Source organism: Puntigrus tetrazona, unplaced genomic scaffold, assembly GCF_018831695.1.
Source record: "Puntigrus tetrazona isolate hp1 unplaced genomic scaffold, ASM1883169v1 S000000793, whole genome shotgun sequence".
Taxonomy (NCBI): Eukaryota; Metazoa; Chordata; class Actinopteri; order Cypriniformes; family Cyprinidae; genus Puntigrus; species Puntigrus tetrazona.
In genome coordinates, this window is record NW_025048397.1 from 290,932 (window position 1) to 308,138 (window position 17,207).

Below are 17,207 nucleotides of genomic sequence, written 5' to 3' on the forward strand. Positions count from 1 at the left end.
TCTTGTTAATTTAGTGATTACCTTATGTATTTAGTCCTGTGTGTTTTGAGTTCACGTTTGTCCGATCGTCAAGGTCCTTATGTGTGGTTATGTACCTGACTGTTTGTATATATTTATTTTGCCGTTTAGAGAATTAAATCCGTTTAAGTTTATGTTACTTCTCGAGTGCTCCTTCCCGCGTCCAACCACCAAGCGTGACACAGTTACACACCTTCTTAAAACTTTATCTTTTAATTTCAGAGTCCAAATAATGCTTTTCCAGAAGTGCTCAGATGTTCTTTTTTCCCTAATCTGGTGTTGTTTTCAGCTTGTGGTGAAGCTTGAAGTCTTCTCTTGATTGCAGGCACCTCTTTCTCCTGGAGAGTGTTCTTCTCTTGGCTGGATGTTGTGTAAAGCTTTTTCTTTACCATGGAGAGGATCCTCTGATGTCCTCCGCTCTTTTTATATTTCTGAGCTCACCAGCGCGCTCTTTTTTTTTTTTTCTCAGAATATCTCCTAATGTTCCTCTAATGTTCTTGCTACCTCTCTCTCTCTGGAGATGGATCTCTTTTGTTTCTTTTATCTCCTTCTGTTTTCTTGCATTAAACTGTAAAAATATCAGTTTGTTTTTTTAAAGAGCATCCAGGCCTGCTGTTTACACGCGTAATCCACTGTTTAGATAAAAAGTCGTACATCAACTGAGATTATTCATCTGAGAACGAGTGCTGTCAAAGGACATGCAGGAAAATAAAGAAGATAAATGCTGTAAGATCCGAGAGCAAACAGACACGTCTGTGATCACTCTTGGCTTTATTAGGCTAAATGAATTATGATGTCTTTTACTAACTGACAGATTACTTAGCTGCTTGGATAGAGCTGTTTTCACACTTGGCGGGGGCCCTCAGGGGACGGTGACACAGTCGTCCCATTGCCAGAGCTATTTTTCACTCAATTTAGCTCCAAATGATGGCTAACCTCGAGTTCTCCCTCTGGGCGAGGTTTATGCAATGATTAATGGCAAGTGTTTGGCGGGCTCCACCTGAGGGACTGGCCCATCTGCAGAGCGCTGTCAGGTAGAGCGGGGCCTGCAGGTGTGTGTGTGTGTGTGTGTGTGTGTGAGTGGCAGCTCGCCGCTCTTAAGCCTGTCACAGCTTCACACCGTCCTGATCAGGAGCATCTGCACTCGGTCGGCCTCCTGGACGATAGAGCTCACCTCCACTTCCTCAATCTGTTCTTCTGCACGGAGAAAAGAAAAGAGCTTGTTGGATTCTGATTCATACGAGGTTTGGAAAAAAGCTACTCGCGGATGGGAGAAACTCTGACTTAAGTCACAGAGAAATTAGTCACCCTTTACTTGATAGTATCCCGATACAGATCCGATCGGATGATCATTTCAAATTAGTTTCAAATGTTCTTGGATAGAGCTATAGATAATACACATTGTTTCAAAGTAGCTTCGCAGAAAGTCATCGTTTGTATTATTTTAGAGAAAGTTTTAGGCCTGGACACTATGACACTATCCGAGGGTGCAAAAAAAACTAAATATTGAGAACGGCCTTCAAAGTTGTCCAAATGAAGTTCCCAGCAATGCATTATTAATCAAAAATTATGTTTTAATATATATATACAGTACGATGTATATAATAATATAATTTGATAAAGTCCACTTTACTAACAGCAAGTAACTCTGCAGCTACATGTCAACTAGCAGTCATCGGAGTATTAGTAGTGTCTGCTTAAAATCTTTTAACACTTTATTTTGATGAGTCCAAAACATACTGACTATCAGAAGCATATGTCACTTATGCTATTAACCCTAAAGCTGTCCTAACAGTCTACAGTGAGAGTTAGTATAGACATATAGCTTATGAATGAAGGAGAATTAGTTGGCATGGAGCTACAAAGGTACTTATAGTTAGCCAAATTTCTAAAGTGAAGTATAACCAAATATCTTCATAAAACATAATCTTTACATAATATCCTAATGATTTTTTTGTTATTGCTGCTTAAGACCACAGTGAAGACATTAAAGAGTTCAAAAGCAGAGCTAAAAAACTGCACAGTTTTCAAGGAGTCCGGTGCACATTTAACAATTTCTGAACTGAATTAGCAGTCCGCGGTGAGTTATGAGTTATGAGTTATGGGTATGACTTTAATTTGATTTAGCTTCAGGCAGAATCTCTATATATCGACAGCTGCTGGAAAATCAATACCTAATGCTTCAGTGCCAATAACAAATAAATAGACTTGTCGATAAAATAGATACAGGGTAAAAAAGAGGCAGCAAAAGGTTTTAAGGCCTAATATATAAAACGCGGTTGTTTTTCACCGTAATGAACGAATCGGCCGCATCCAAATGGCTGCCTGATTAACTGGTCAAATATTATTATATGCCACCAGATACTGTCATCAAAAGCCAAACTGAGTGACAACTTTCTAAATACTGATTTAGGTGTGTATTTTCCGCATGAACAGTCTGTCTTCTTCATTCTGTCAAAAGGCAAACCCCCCGTTACAGCACAGATGCTGGTCGGACAGTAATCAGATTAGGACTTTGGACAGGTTTACGGGCACTTGCTGTCAGCTTCACTTTGTGTGCAAATGATGGGATATGGCTCTTATAGTGATTAATGAGTGTGCTAATCTGCTGATAGACACATCATCAGTGTCCCTCTCTGGGTGCCGTGCCAAACGCTCACACTAGTATAGAAAACAACAACTTCAATGTCTCTTCTTCGCGTCAAAGCGAAGCGTGTCATTTCTTGATGTTGTGTAATACAGTCTTCCATCCCATGATAATATTAATATGGAAAACATTATGCACATCAAAGTATGACATTTTTGAGCAGCTGAAAGTTATGCCACGAATGAAGTAAACTTATTTTCAGTTTCATTTCATTCACTTTCAGTCAACATTTAAAAATGTTGTAACAAAAAACAGAAGAAATTAAACAGAAGGCCACCTATTCCCACAGTTGAAGTAAAATTGAATTAAAGGTTTAGATTTTTTATTTAATGAAACCTTTTAAGTTGCTTTTTACATAAAAAGGATTACATCAACTTAATAGCGAGTGTAATTTAAACAATATTTTATTTCATTTGTTGCATTCTATTGATCGTCTTTTTAATTAAAGTTTTACATTTCTATAAAAATCTATTTCTAGCATGCTATGCATAGAAGTCAAAATATTAAAGAGATTATTATATGAGATTCGAGTAAAGGTAAAGACTTGAAATATTTCACAATGAGCATTTAATACGTATGTTTAATCGGTTACTCAGTTATGATAAAAATGCATTAGAACAGCTTTATTTTATTTTGAGTAATCAACTTAAAACATTGCGATTATGCTATAAATCAGGCTGCTTGTTTGTTAGTTGGACAGAATATCATTACACGCTGTCTTCTTTTTTGCTTGAGTGCAGATTAACAGATGTTTCTGTCGCAATTTTTGTGTGCCAATTTCATTTAGTTTAGAGAAAATCGGAAAGTGCACGTTTAATTTAACGTCACGCGCGTTAATGCATATATTTTTAAATCCCTGAAACGTATTTTCTCTCTCTCTCTTCAACCCTACTTAGTCTTAAATGAAATTTCCAGATATGAATTATACAGTAGCTCAATGCATTGTCACAGGGTGTTGATACATATTCATTTGAAGCCACATGAAGCTGCCTGCATCAAACGCCATCAAGTGTCCCTGTGAGCAACAGCACACACAATAGCATTGCTGCTCCGGTCCGCAGCGACCAGATGCTTTTGTTCGGAGAGAAAGCCTCTCTGGATAAGGTAAGCGTGTGTGTGTGTGTGTGAGAGAGACTGTGAACGGGGTAAAGCCCTGAAAGCAGATAAAATCATATTTTGTAACGACGGGTTCGCCATAAATGTCCCCCAGCACTGGACAGCACAATAGCCGCAGGCGTTTACAGCATCATAAATCAAAGGTATCCGCCGCGCGAGAGCAGCTGGCACATTTGCAAATAATTGTAATTATTAATCATGCCGATTTCACACCCTTCAAGCGGGTGCTGGGAGAGCTCTGTGTCCAGGCGGCCCTGGCGCCAGGAGCCCGCGGCCGGGGCCTGTGTGTGCCGCGCTTTGATGCCGCTGAGCCCCACACAATGGGCCGAACCCAGAGAGAGCGCCCCGTGAAGGCTGTGCCCGTCATTTATCATCATCAGCAGCAGCACGGACCTTCCGAGGCATCTGTATTCTGCGGGACTGGTGTTCGCTGTCATTTGTTTTCATCGTATTCACGCTTTCCGATCGTGATGCAAAATGTGGATTAAAAGCGGATAGCGCTCACTCTGAATTCTGATTGGACGAGAAGCGTTCAAAGCCAGCGCTCATCCGTGAGGACTACAAAACAGAAGCATCTTTTTTTTTTAATCATGTGTTAGGACAGGAGATACGACTATTTAAAAAGCTGGAATCTGAATCCAAATATTGAGAAAATCACCTTTAAAGCTGTCCAAATGAACTTCTTATTGCTTATTACTAATCAGTTATTATCAAAATCTTTAAGTATTTAAGCGAAGTAAAGCTACCTTTTAAGGTACAGCTCTATCATTTTATTTTGAAGAGTTAAAAGCATCTCATAAGCAACAAATTTCTAATTAGATTTTGCTTAAATATCCATTAAATGACCACTTTGCTTCGTTGCGATTCATCCTCGTCTCACTCCTCAATGTCTTGGCGCTTCCTGTCTCTATTTTCTTGTCATATGATTATGAAATACATTTTATTACATGTAAATATATCCTGCCATTCAGTCAACGTTATTGCTATATAAGTACTCCTTTATCATCCTGTCTCAATAAGTAACGAGAAACAGAGGAATAAATGACACGATACACTATTAAGTGAAATGAATTTTTATTGATGCACATCATGAAATATTATGACGGTGACACTTTACAACAAGGTTAACATTTGCTAACAACGCGAATGAATGATTCTACAGCATTTATTAATCTTAGTTAATGCTAATTTAAGCATTTACTAATGCATTATAAAAATATTTATCATTTTTATACAAATTGCATATTCACTTCACATGCAAAAAAAAAAAAGATAAGGGAAACCTTTTAACCGTAAGGAAAAGCATAGAACGTTATATTATAGAGTAACAGAATAGAGCATAACTTTACCTGTACTCACTGCACTCCACAAAGTTTTCTTTTTCAACATTCAAGCAAGACATTTCAATTGTCAGCGTTTATTGACGTCCCACTATCAGTTGTACAACATCTCAATTTATTTAATTAGAGCAGTTTAAACGGTTTGAAAAACAAACCTGCGTGACACATAATTTCCATACAAAAAGATATTGTTTATAGATATTGCTACTTAAACAGATGTGTCCCCGTCTGTTTGCGTTTGTGCGAGTATTTGCTGTAACTGCCAGCGAGGCCTGCCGTTGGGAAAATGATCGGGGTAGATAGGATTGTTTCCCAGCTGTGAGCTCAGCTCAGTAGTCGGTGTGTTGGTTTCCTAAATAAAGCGTCCAGCCCCCGTCAGGCTCGGCCGTCCACACAGAAGACACAAGCGCACAGATGGCCGGCAGTCCGGTCTTCATGCCCATGCCAACCGCGTGGGCAGAGACAGAGAGAAAAAAGTTTGTACTTGTAGAACCAAATTATCCATGTGTTTCTCACATCAACAATATTTTCTTTTCATTAGCAGCTAACGCTGCAGATTAGCACCCGACACTCCTAGAACAATATAGATCCTACACGTTCAGTATCAACACACACCAACGGGACTGAGGAGTGTGAGGGTGTATATACCGAAACCCTACCAAATTAGAAGGAAATAATCATGTTCGTTTCCCTCGGTAAAGTAAGAGTTGCTTCTGAAGTGATTCCTCGGGAGATACAAAACAGAAACAACTGAGAGAGTTGATGCATACAATAATTTGTTCGTGGTAGAACTGGATGAGTTCGTATTGAATTCTTCAACTTTACTAAGAGGTCGCCCAAAAGCTGACTTCACCAAGATTAAGACGGGTCATATGTGTAGAAATGTGTCTCCGCATCGCTGTCTCAGCAATGGATGCTCTGCAGTGAATGAGAAGATCACAAAAACCAACAAGACCAACAATTAAACAAAGAAACGATACAATAAACTTTACACCGAAACTATATCCATAACAATCCATATAATAATCCTGTCTCCAGTCAAAGAGTCAATCAGGAGAGAAATCTGCACAGATCAAGAACATCCAAAACATCTCCGTGACTGGATTCTGATGTGAGAGATGGACTTTTATATCGCCGATTGGTGTGGTAACGGCCAGAAGTGACAGATTCAGGTTTTCTTCAGTTCAGTTCCGGTGAGTCTCGGCCTAAGGGTGAGTAAACTTTTATTTCTGACGGAACCATTCTGAGACTTTGTTGAGACTTAATTAAAAGTCTTCATTTCCTCTGCTGCTAGAAAGCATTGAAATATCAAAGTGGCTTTCTTTGTTATGTGCACTTTTCTAACACGCGATGAAAACACACACACACACACACACACACAGTGAAAGCTCATCCTACAGAAGCATGCCGGGACGGGGCAGTAGGTGGGGAAGCCATGGGCGGAGGCTCTCCAGGAGGTCACCTCCTCTTTGACAGAAGGTGATGGATGACCTCTGAGCAACCTCCAGCAGACTTCCCCAGCTCCTGCATAACACTGGCCATCCGAGCAGCAGGGCCGGCCGCGGGACAAAGGCCAGCACAGGTATTCAAATCAGCCCTAATGGAAAGGGAATAGACTGGAGAAGAAAGTGCAACTCCGACTCTAATGAGTTGCTAATAGGAGAAAATCACTTTCTGTTCTCCTGGTGGGTAAAGACAGATGGAGACGGAGGTGTGTTTGCTCTGACTGACAGATCTGACAGGCCGTTTGATGAGGAGAGAACCGTACATGCGGTCAGGCACGAGCCTGCTGTCATCTGAACAAACACACATGCATTACTATTCCTGCCTTACGTATTTTTAAGCTGCTTTCCTGCGATATAGACCGGATATAATCCTTCCCAGATGGGAGATCCTAGTTTGTGTTTACTTCGCTTCTTTCCAAACTAAAACTGGGGAGAACTTTTGACTTGCAACGAAATCCTCAGAACAAACTTAGTCGGTCTTAAGCTGTTAGGTCTTGAGTTTAGAGATATATTCAGTGGATAAAGTGCCATTTTTATTCGCATCGAACATCATGTCAATCATAGACTGAAAAAAAGGATTCATTGAATTCACTACATTTTTTAAGGTAAGAGATTGCAATAAAATGATTTTAGCTGCTTTTATAGGAACAAATTTAGTTGACTGAAATAATTAAGCAGCTAAAATTACAAGCACCAACCTTAATAATAAGGTTTAATCTTTTTTTCAGAAAATAATCATTTGATTGTAACGCGCAAAGAATAATCACTAGTCATTTTTGGTGTTTTAAAATAAAATGAAATAGCTAGCATCTAATGCGAATGCAAATTTGATGTCTTTGAGTTACGCTCATTATTGACGTTTTTCGTTTCACATTTTGAGTTCGACAGCAAAGAACTGGATTTATTTCAGTGTTTTAAAACGAGAAAGAAACTGGTCAGAGTACTTGAAAGCTAGAGATTACGCTACTGACTAAAATTCGAAAGTAATGCTATCGCTATTTTAAATGGGCCTGGGATCTGAGATCCCTTGGCGTCCCTGACATCTGTGTGAGCCGTGGACGGAGAAGTGTGCCGCCGCTGCTCTTTGTGTCCTCCAGCAGCAGCAGCAGCAGCAGGTATCCTCCAGCCGTGAGGGAACTCTGCGGCTCGCTAATGGGATAATAAGGATGTAGCCGGCCCCCGGCACTCCAGCAGGCTCTGCAGCACAGATGGAGCGGCCTCTTCTGCCGGAGCGATGGATCAGAACGAACGAGGGCCGTGATTGACGAGAGCGACAGCCGCCAGCCTGCTGCATTTCCTCCCGTCACAGCAGAGACAGAGGCGCTCCGCATGGGTTCACCTTAGCTGTGTTCAACCCGACACCGAGGCTGATCTGAGCCGTTAATCACCGCGCCGTCTTTTCAGGACAGGCGCAAACGGAAGCCGTTTGTTTCATGCACTCCCAGTCAAAGTTTGTTTTGAAGAATTCTCTTCTGCTCGCCAAGCATGCATTTATTTGATCCAAAACACACCAGGAGCTGCAGCAGCAGTCGCGAAATATTTAAAATCACCAAATCGTTTATAGCCATAAATCGAATTCAGATAGTAACAATAATTTATTGTCAAATCGGTAGAAGCTTGCTCAGCTGAAAAGGTTTTGGACCGGTGTCATGATTTTTAGAATAATTCACTTTTAGCAGTTATATGTTTGTACTTATGACAACAACAACAACAAAAAAGAGAAAATGAATGCGAACAAATGGCCAAATGCACACTTGTGTTGTCGGCCTCCTTCATGATGGTCTGTCTCATGGTGAGCAGCTGTTATATTGCATTTCAGCATCCAACACATATAACCTAACATCTGCTGTATTTCCCATAACAGTGTCCTGTGATTCCACCCATATCATTACACCCTCCACTGCCTTCTGAGCTCAGGGTCTGCGTAAAAGCCTGCTTTCCTTCATCTCATTCTCATTCAGTGTATCAAAAATGTATGGACTTTATGTTCACAAGCCTGATCTTAAATTCATTTCTATGGGATTTTGATGTTAAAAGCACCAGCAATTATTCAACTTTTTTAATGAAGTGATGCGAGAATGACGATACTGTTTATGCTAGAATGTGATGTGAGAACTACAAAGTCTACAAAGGCTCCATTGATTTCATTAAAAAGCAGTAACAGCTCTAATATTGTGTTATGTGATTAAATAAAAGTTGTCTATGTGAATGTATTTTTAAAAGTCATTTGTTGCTGTGATTAAAACTGATTTTTTAGTGTTATCCAGTCTTTGGTCTCACATGATCCTTCAGAAATCATATTTTAGTATTAACAGTAGTGATGACGTTCTTGCACCAATTCAGCACATTTTTACTTATTTCTATAAAATTTCAGTTGGCATTTTTACAATTTCTAATGCAGTATATATATTAAATATTATTTGCATCACACACACACACACACATATATATATATATATATATATATATATATATATATATATATATATATATATATATGTGTGTGTGTGTTACAAATTATATGATCTGTTAATCAGGTTAAAATCCTTTATTGAGAAAAAAGGATTTTTTTGGAGAAAAACGTTTATTTAATGAATGCATAGGTTTTGTTCATTCCTCATTTGTTTAATGACATTATAGTTAAGAAATCCCGCATTATTTTTTTTTAAAAAAATTATAAATAATCTTACAATTTTGCACTGCATATATATATACAGTCATGTGAAAAAATTAGGACACCCTTTGAAAGCATGTGGTTCTATTGTAACATTTTTAATAAATGGTTATTTCATCTCAGTTTCAACAATACAGAGAGATTAAAGTAATCAAACTAAACAATGAAAACTGAAGAAAAGTCTTTTCAAGATCTTCTGTACATGTCATTCTACAAAAATGCCTATTCTAACTGAGGAAAAAGATAGGACACCCTTGCCCCTAATAGCGAGTGTTACCTCCTTTGGCTGAAATAACGGCAGTGAGACGGTTCTTGTAGCCATCTACCAGTCTCCGACATCGGTCTGAGGAAATTTTACCCCACTCCTCAATGCAGAACTTTTTCAGCTGTGAGATGTTTGAGGGTTTCTTGCACAGACAGCCCTTTTCAAGTCACCCCACAGCATCTCAATGGGATTCAAATCTGGACTTTGACTTGGCCATTCCAGGACTCTCCATTTCTTCTTTTTCAGCCAATCTTTGGTTGATTTACTAGTATGTTTTGGGTCATTGTCATGTTGCATGGTCCAGTTCCGCTTCAGCTTTAATTTTCTAACTGATGGTCTCACATGTTCTTCAAGCACCTTCTGATACACAGTAGAATTCATGGGGGATTCTATGATGGTGAGCTGACCAGGGTCCAGGAGCCCCAAACCATGACACTTCCACCTCCATGCTTCACAGTTGGTATGAGGTTCTTTTCTTGGAATGCTGTGTTTGGTTTACGCCAAACATGTCCTCTGCTCTTGTGTCCAAATAATTAAATTTTGGACTCATCTGTCCAAAGAACATTATTCCAGAAGTCCTGGTCTTTGTCAACTTTATCTCTGGCAAATGTCAGTCTGGCCTTGATGTTTCTGTTGGAAAGCAAAGGTTTCCTCCTTGCACACCTCCCATGCAAGTTAAACTTGTACAGTCTCTTTCTGATTGTAGAGGCATGTACTTCTACATCAACAGTAACCAGAGCCTGCTGTAGTTCTCGAGATGACACTTTAGGGTTTTTGGAGACCTCTTTTAGCATCTTGTGGTCTGCTCTTGGGGTGAACTTGCTGGGGCGACCAGTCCTGGGCATGTTGGCAGTTGTTTTGAAAGTCCTCCACTTGTAGACTATCTTCCGGACAGTGGAATGGCTGATTTCAAAATCTTTTGAGATCTTTTTAAATCCCTTCCCAGACTCATAGGCTGCTACAATCTTTTTTCTGAAGTCCTCTGACAGCTCTTTTGCTCTCACCATGGTGCTCACTCTCACTTCAACAGTCAGGAGCACACCAAACTAAATGTCTGAGGTTTAAATAGGGCAAGCCTCATTCAACATGCAGAGTAACGATCTACTAATTATGTGCACCTGGTGTGATGTACCTGTGTGAGATCTGAGCCAATTTAAGAGGGAATACATGTGAGGGTGTCCTATCTTTTTCCTCAGTTAGAATAGGCATTTTTGTAGAATGACATTTACAGAAGATCTTGAAAAGACTTTTCTTCAGTTTTCATTGTTTAGTTTGATTACTTTAATCTCTCTGTATTGTTGAAACTGAGATGAAATAACCATTTATTAAAAATGTTACAATAGAACCACATGCTTTCAAAGAGTGTCCTAATTTTTTCACATGACTGTATATATATATATATATATATATATATATATATATATATATATATATATATATATAAAAAATCCTGCATTTTCATATTTATATACAACAGTATGCTATACCCCATTACATATCATAAACAATAAGCTATACATACTTACAAAAATTGTTCTTATAATACATACAAATGTAGAATTTATCTGTGTTAAATATACAGATAAATATATCCACAAATAGACAGTACTGTGTCTTCTAGGCAATATTATTTAAGGGTTTTGAGATTCTGCTCACAAATATAAATATTCTGTAATATATCAGCAGCAGCCACACACACACACACACACACACACACACACACCACAGCGATGTCTCTCTTCCGATTAGGTGAGCTCTCAGGAGAGCCATTGGGTACAAAGCGTTAACATCTGGCATCCATTACAGCTCCAGATCAGTTGTGATTTGTCCATATGATGACTCTGGCCTAGCCAGACGCGGGGGGCTCAATCCTGCGCTGCAGACGGACCAACGCTGCTGTCACTTCTGTTTTCACACCAGCGCACAGCACACACACTGTAATTAGCTCTGCTGGCCTGACACACACACACACACACACACACACTCACTCAGTGCTTCACGTTACAGCTCCATGTCATTTAACTTAATGCCGTAAGTGTACTTGTAATTTTTTGTTTTGTTACAAATGTAAAAAAACGTTGATTTATAGATAATAACAAATTCATTTCTTTTGTGCGTTAAATCGTGGAATGATTAATATTCTAATATCCTGCTGTGTAGCGTGTATAAACAGCGATTCGAAGTAAAAGGTATTAAGGTATCTCTCAATTCATTGTGCATTTGTTTTTACTAGAAAACCGTCTGTCGTTTACATTGAAACGGCATTCAAGAGCGCCCACCGTGACCGATGTCTTCTGGCACACGGCCAGCTTCATTGAGCCGCTCGAAGCCTCGCCGAGCAGTCCTCGACCTCCACACACACCACAACAGAGACGACATGAGCTTTACCACAGCTCGCTCTGCCGTTAACCGTTCATCTGAAAGAGCTGATGCCACAATGAGACAGAACAGGAAACAAATTCAAACACACGAAACGTTCTGTAATATTTTATTTGGCAAATGATACACTACCAGACAATTAGGTCATTTTTTTATTACTCTACAAGAATGGTCACTAAGGCTGCGTTTATTTGATTAAAAATATCTTCACATCATCGCAATTTAAATTTTAGTGATCGCCGTGATTAAATCTGAATTTTCAGCATCTGACATTATTCTAATATGCTGATTCACTGGCACATTTCTTATTATTGTCAGTGTATTTGACACAAGTGAGTCTCCACTCGTCACATAGTTTCTAAAAGACTTGAGTTTGACTCTGTTTCAATTTCATAAAAACCTTTTTGCAAGACACAGCACACAGCTCTCTGTGTAACACATACAAAGTTTTGAAAAGGTGTGTAAGCAGAAACAACCAGCAAAACCCCTGGTTTGGTGAACACTGTGATATTTGTGTTACAGTACTCCTTGCATAACCCAGAGTTGAGCGGCACTAGTTCAACGGTTCACCAGCAGCAGCCTCTGAATCATCAAGTTTCAATGTTCCAGTCCAGATCGTGCACGCGATGCAACGGAGCGCACTATAATGAGCACTTGGAGCTTAAGCTTGCGTCGTACCATCTGCATGCGTGCCACGCGCGGAGCGATCGTTCAGCCAAACTGTCAGCGTCTCAGCCATCGGCGCGCTAACTAGCCTCTCTCTCTCAGCAGCCGACCAGAGCTGACAGCCAGCCATTTACCAAAAGGCTGCATGATGTGCCCTAATTAGCGTACACCACTCCCCTTTGTGCGTGTGATTAAGTAGTCACTGTATCAATTTTGCTCAATCGGATTTGTTTGAGATAATGTGCCTCCGGAGAGACGATCCATACGCTTGCCTAATCGAGAATCATCTCGCATTATTCCACCGCTGTAGAGACCTGGGCTCGATGCATACATTTTTAGGTCTCTATAGCTGATTTATAAGTCAGCAAACCTTTGACAGCTGAATATAAGCAGTCCACCGTGTCCCTGTGCACACTTGACTGCCATTACATTTACGCCAACGCTCTCATTGTGTGCCTACATCATTCTGTCGAACAACGTCCCCTACAGTGAGGGGCACTACCACGCTTCCCTATGCCAAGACACGAGCTGGCACACACATTACGTCCTACAGACGTCTCACATCTTGCTCTATCTGTGTTTTCATCTTTCTATCAGCTGTGCCACACAGAGTTGTTGGTGCATTCCCGTCATGTGGGAATTACCATAATTCTGTGTTGCCGAGTGGTAATAATAACTACCCATGCTTTTGGCTGAATTTGTAATCAAAAGTACAAAATTCTTAAAGTAAAACAGAGAATTTTTTAAACTTTCGCACTAACAGTATATTTTCAAACTGGTTCAGTCTTACGTTTTCTGAGTTCTCATTAAAATGCACATAAATAGTGCTCCAAATAGTGACACACGTTTGGTGTGCATAAAATATGCAATTTTCACATGCGTATGATATGAAATTTGTTGGCGTGCATATGAGAAAAATCTACCCCACAACCCTAACCCTACCCATCGCCTAGCACACACATGCCATGTATATCAATTTTTACACGTCAATACAATAATTTTCATTTTTGTTTGACTATTTATATGCACTTTCCTGAGATAGGGTTAGAGCAATTTCTTCTGGATTTATATAAAAAATAATGTATGTGACCAGGAGTATTGAAATATCAAAAGTTGGACTGAGGGAATGAAAATGAGTCTTTTACTTGCCTTCGAAGCATCCTAGGTGTATGCGACTTTCTTCTTTCAGACGAATCCAATCGGAGTCGTACTAAAAATTGTCCAGGCACTTTTAAGCTCTATCATTGCAGTAGGCTGGCGGTTCCCTTTAACAGTCTAAAACATGTCAAATAAAGTGTGCTGAAACTTTAACAAAACGTCCCACAGGTCCCTGGAACTGTGTGAGAGATTTTTTAATTATGTTTGCGTGCACTTTATTTAAAGTTTAAGACCCGTGAAGTGCCTTGAAACACGCGTCATTATTAAACAGGAAGACAGGGTGGGACATATCGAGCAGCCCCACCCCCTTTTTAAAATAGCCAATAGCTATTGATCCGTTTGGCCGGAAGTGACGGAACTGCAAGTTTCGAGATCTTATATTTTCTAAATACAAATTTTGTCACTGTTTCGGAGCACACTGGCTTATAGATAGCCTTAAGACTAACATATTGACAGTAACACTTTATTGATTTCCCGCCCACTGCAATGCCAGAATTTAAAAGGTTGAATTCGTCTGAAAGAAGTCACATATACCTAGGATACCCTTTAAGTCAGCTCATGTGAAAAATTTTTTTACTTACTGTTAGTATTATGTCTAAAGCGGACTATCCAAATAAAGTATTGCCAACTAAAATTCAGAAGAAGAAAAAAAAAGACCATGGTAATATATATTTTTCTACGTTCAAAGTCTTAAAGTGACCTTAACTCAATCCAAATGTAGAGAATCGTTCAGTGGGGAAAAAACTGTTTTCCCAATCACTAATCTGACGATACATGGACTGTCGCAGGAAAGATTACGCTTCAAACCTCTACACCAGTAACAGCACCAAATGGAGCATTCCCTGATCTGCCACCGCCTGGAGGTACAGTACCTTTACTTCTGCCCCAAAGTCCTGTGAAGTGTGGCGTTTGAGTTGGACAGCTGCTCAGAGTTGCATCGTTTTTAAAGTAGCGACAGCACGCTAAACTGGGACATTTATTCGCTCGCTTGGACTACTTCATTAAGCCGTTTCCACATTGCCTACTTCCTCTTGAACCCACTGACCCCATGCATCCCAACATCTTACAGAGCATGTCCACCTCGTGCTACATGAGCCGCGGCAGCTTTCAAGCATGTGTCGCAGCGCAATTTAAATAAACACACATCCTTTGATCACACCTGCTCCCAAAAACCTCCCTCTCTCTGACCAGAAGGCCGGGTGGCACGAGGACCGCGCTCGCTGGCGGTTGACAATCAAGGACATTTCGTTTTTGGGCAATATCAGGGCAGTAACATTCTCCCAGGGAGTCCCTTATCCATAGGCTACTGGCAGACAGACAAACACTCAGTGACAGCCATTTATGGCCAACTAGTGAACGCCATCTGTCAGACACAGTAGGAGAACATTACGGAGCACAGAACTGAGAGCCTCGCTCTTTTATGTTGTCGTATTTAGAGTAAAAAGGGATGCCAAATGCTGACTTGGATGTTGTAGATTGACTAACACAAAAAAGGATCTGCTTCTCTGTCATTCGGCTCCAGGGTTTGCGCTTTCCTGTTTAGTCCGTTTAGCTTGTAATTTGCTCGTCGGCAATGAAGTCCTTCCAGGATGAATGCTGATGAACGATCGATTTAAATGAGCACATTCTGCTGGTCGGTACGTGGAGGAACGGCGGCGGTGTGAACGCAGCAAGCAAAAAGTTTCTCGAAACTAATAAAGCAGGTCGGCGCAGCGTTTAAATCATACCCGTGTATAGCGCGAACAATAGCAAACGCGGACATTACCGTTTTAACTGCACAATTAACATGCAAATGAGCGGTGACACTAATGGCTGTTGCAAAACGCTCTTATGATGGAAATATGCTTTCTGTTTTGGCTGTATGGGATAAACATTTGTCTATGAAATCAGCTGATGACAGGCCTTAGGCATTCCCCGGGGGCAGAGCAAAATGGCTCATGCACCTGCCACCTAATTCAGCCCCGGACATGGACCGGAGTAACTGGCAGGCATAATGAACTGCATTCATCCTGTCAGCAGAGTCAATAACTTATCCCCGCAACTGCTTTTGTTCTAGCCCAAGCTCGCGGGTTCCTCCGATGTGCCCCATGCCCTCATTCAACTGAAATTTATTTTCAATTGCAGCCCCCGGTGTTGCCCGGCACAAGCCTGGCTTTGACGGGACTCTCTTTAGCCCTGGGCCGGGAGCATTGTTAGCGTCCGCGTCCATTGTTCGGGACCTTTGAGCGCTCGGATGGTAATAAGGCCACTCTGGAAAGTGTAAAATCTCAAGTGTTTCCAGTAACAGGTGTGTCCACTGGCGAGGACTACCCATTTGTCATGTGTGAAAAGAAAGGGCTCCACTTAGCGTAGCTGTCTTTTCGACAGCGGCCGCGGGAAATTACCCGGGAGCATGCGAGCCTCTTCCAACCCCGCTTGACCCCTCCGAGTTTTACGGCAGGCAATCTGGTGCCTTCTTAGCTTGCTTCAGCGCGCTAAGTAAACTTAGGATCCTGCAAAAATTAACCTGTTTGCCTAAATCCGCATGGTGCGTTTACATGATGAACCCAGCTGCTTATGTCAAGTCACGTGCTGTGCAAAATAAAGATTAATTTAAAACAAAACTGTCAAACGATTAATCAATATATATATATATACAGAGCACACATATATTTTGAAGCTACAAATCATCTTACCTCACTAAAAAATTGCACCAGGACAGCAAGTTAGGCATCAGATGATTCTTCAACAGGTCAAGTGTGCCGCTGAGGTCGGTTCAGTTCACTTTGAAAACTACCTCAACTTTGTAAAAGGAAACTGTAAACAAACATGTTATCATACCAATCAGAATGGTTAATGAAGCACCAGCAGGAAAGGAGTTTATTAACCACCAAACTGTAATTAAAGGAAACAAAGGGAGAGGCATGGAGCGAAAAATACCATGAGGCGTTTAATTTACTTTCGAGCGAGCGCGTGAGAATTGCTTCGCGCCGAGCTCTCATTGGCTGCATCGCCGGCCTCGCAGATGCTTTTTTGGAAGACATAACACATAAACACAGACTTTGACAAATGACAGATTCTGACTCCAGAAGCGAGCGACAGTATGCCGCATGCTGCTTTCCATTTTGCTGGCCCGCAGCTTAGGCGCTGCTTGGAACGCAAAACAATCTAGAGCAAGAGCAGACGGGCCGTAACGCAGTAGAGAGCTCTATGTCGTAAACTTTGCCGTGTAAATATTAGCGCGTGACGCTCGCGCTGCGCGTTAATGACGGCTCAGATCACGTGACGCGGATGGACGCTCGCGCGGCCACATCTGGAGACCCGAATACAATATTTTCAGGTTGGGTTAATTTCAGAACCACTGAGTAACACCCTGCCAACCACGCGTAAGAACTTAACACTGTAACAGCAAGTGTTTTGTGGTTCTTTTTTTGTTTGTTTTTTTTTTTTTTAGAAAATG

At 40.8% G+C, this 17,207-nt stretch overlaps 1 long non-coding RNA gene across 1 annotated transcript in view; it reads right to left on the reverse strand.

Moving 5' to 3' along the window:
- Positions 1–663: 663 nt before the first annotated feature.
- Positions 664–17,207, reverse strand: part of LOC122335474 — a 36,392-nt gene continuing 19,848 nt past the window's right edge. The window contains exon 4 of the long non-coding RNA XR_006248969.1: positions 664–1,215. This is a non-coding gene — a long non-coding RNA (uncharacterized LOC122335474). The remainder of the gene's footprint in view (positions 1,216–17,207) is intronic.